The sequence below is a fragment of the Dromiciops gliroides genome, chromosome 3 (assembly GCF_019393635.1).
Source record: "Dromiciops gliroides isolate mDroGli1 chromosome 3, mDroGli1.pri, whole genome shotgun sequence".
NCBI lineage: Eukaryota > Metazoa > Chordata > Mammalia > Microbiotheria > Microbiotheriidae > Dromiciops > Dromiciops gliroides.
In genome coordinates, this window is record NC_057863.1 from 412,834,709 (window position 1) to 412,837,280 (window position 2,572).

At 47.3% G+C, this 2,572-nt stretch overlaps 1 pseudogene; it reads right to left on the minus strand.

Moving 5' to 3' along the window:
- Positions 1-1,347: 1,347 nt before the first annotated feature.
- On the minus strand, positions 1,348-1,703 carry LOC122752000 (annotated as a pseudogene).
- Positions 1,704-2,572: the final 869 nt, after the last annotated feature.

Sequence of the window (2,572 nt, forward strand, 5' to 3'; positions counted from 1 at the left end):
AGAGGATTTTTTTCATTGAAACATTTATTTTAGAATGAAGAACTAGCTAAAAAGGAAAGAAAATTAATATTATGCATTTTCCTACATCATGCCTTACAGAGTAGCTACTCTACTACTTATTCTACTTGTATTATTTGTTAATTCCAACCCATGAAACTATGTTTCGTATCAGCTCTAGCTGTCCTTTTCAGCATATTCTTGCCACTTGCCCTGGCCCTAACATACCAATATTGTGCTTCCCTACAGTTTTATACCTATAACTCTACAAACCATTATAAATTAGTACAAATAATAAAAGTCCAATCACTTATTATTTCTGCTACGGCAATGAACACGTAGCTCCACTATCCAGCCCTATAATTTTCTAAATGAAAGCAGCCTTTCCTGGTCATCATAGCCAATATATTTTGGCCAGCAGGCTGAGCTAATTGTGGGCTGGGAGCAAGAAGGGGAGTGGGGCAAGGTATGGGGTGGTTGTGAGACTCATTGAGACCAGCCTCCCTGGGGGTAGAAGGAATAGAGGTAGCAAATGGTTGAAATGCTTAGAAATGGGAGGGGAAGAAGAAAGTAGGGTCCTGCTTGTGCATAGCAAAGCTCCCAGTGGCTAGTCCCACAGCCCTTGGGGACACAAGGGGAAGGACCAGGAAAAGAGGAGACCCTGGTCATAAAGTGCTGTGGCCCCTTCTCTCCCTGACAGTGACGGAGCACCAGGCCTCTCCTGCTCCTTCCCCCAGGCTGGGCAGAGGGAGGCGTACATGCTACAAGGAGACTGGAGGGGGAAGGGGTTTGGGGGGTGATTGAGGTCAGAAGGAAGGAAATTATACCCTGAAATTCCTGGACTGAGTGGTCACCCAGGTTTTATTTCCTGAAACCCCTCTGGATACTAGAGGATGGGGTGGGGCTTTGGGGTTCAGGAAGAGAAACTGAGTATCTTACCCCCTTCCTTCACCCAGGCACTCGGATCCTAGAGAAAAAGCCTACTCCAGTGAACCAAGCCAACCATCCTTCACCCCATCCTCACTCAAACTGACATCAGCCAGTGCTGTGGAAGGAACAGAACCTGGCCCCAGCTTCCCCACCCCTTGGTTTGCAGATGAAAAAGTTTGGCCCACCAAGGGGGCCCTGTCAGGTGGAATTCATTCTGGGGCTGCTGCTTTAACCCAGGCACCTCTCATCAGGAGCCACACTTTGAACGTATGGACTCAGCCGCCTGGGGTGCCCTGCTGAAGAAGTGGGCAGTGTTCCCAGCCAAGGCCTTTTTCTGGCCTTGCCGCCCCTCCTCCTTCCCATATGTCCATATCCACCACCCCACAGACTTTGGGTGTGGGCAGGAAGGGGCTGCAGGGCTCACATCTCACAGATGATCACTGGGAAGGCCACATGGAGGCGAGGGTGCTCTAGCCTCACGATACCCTGAGGGATCAGGTTCTTCTGCACCCGCCTCAGCTTGGCACGCTTCCGCCCATTCTTGGTGACAATTGTTTCCTCGTAGAACTCGTGGGCCAGGTCACCATCTTCATCATAATGCATGGAACCGCGACGGGTGAATATGAAGGGTGGCGCGGTGCGCAAGCCCAGAGACCGGGCTAGGCGTGCTGGGCTCAGGTCGCGTCAGCGAGTTCAGGGCTGTCTCCCGGCCCCGCAGGCGCCGCCGACCCTGAGAAGGGCTGCAGCCCCCGGCCTTTGGAGCCACTGGTGCCCATATTAGGGCCCGCGGAGCATCGCGGTGCCCCGCCCCTCACAGTGCCCCTGGTGCAGTGGATTAACCACCGGCCCTGGATTTAGGAGGACCTGAGTTCAAATGTGACCTCAGACGCTAGACACTTACTAACTGTGTGACCCTGGGCAAGCCACTTAACCCTCATTGCCCTGCAAAAAAAGGAACTAACAAAAAGTTATACTTCAATTTCTATTCAGTTACCATCATATCTTACTCCGTAGATAGATTGCATTTTTCACAAGTCCTTCACAGTTGTCTTGAATCATTATATTGCTGAAAGTTATTAAGTCACTCACAGCAGATCATCTTACCATATAACTGTTATTTTGTATAAAGTACATTTCACAATACTATATAAATGTTATCTATTATTGTTGTTGGAATAATCAACATAGGTTTATCGTGAGAAAGTCTATGTGTATATAGCACTTTAAAGAGATTTTCTTACAATAAACTCATGATATTGATTATTGCAACAACAATAATAGATAACATTTATATAGTACCTTATAACTGACAGAGTTTTCTTCACAATAGCCCAGGAAAGCACCATACCTTTTACACATAGCTATCATCATCACCATCATCATAATGCTCATCATCGTCGTCATCTTACATTGCTTTTGCCTTGATTTCACATTTTTTCATAGTTACTATTATTTTATTTCCCTACATCCTATCCCCTCCCCATGATATTTACAATATTTTCTATATTCTTTCACCCTATCCCTCCTCAAAAGTGTTTTGCTTCTGACTGCGCCCTCCCCCAATCTGCCCTCCCTTCTTTCAGTCATCCCCCTTATCTCCTTCCCAACCTACTTTCTTGTAAAGACAGATTACTACACCGAACTG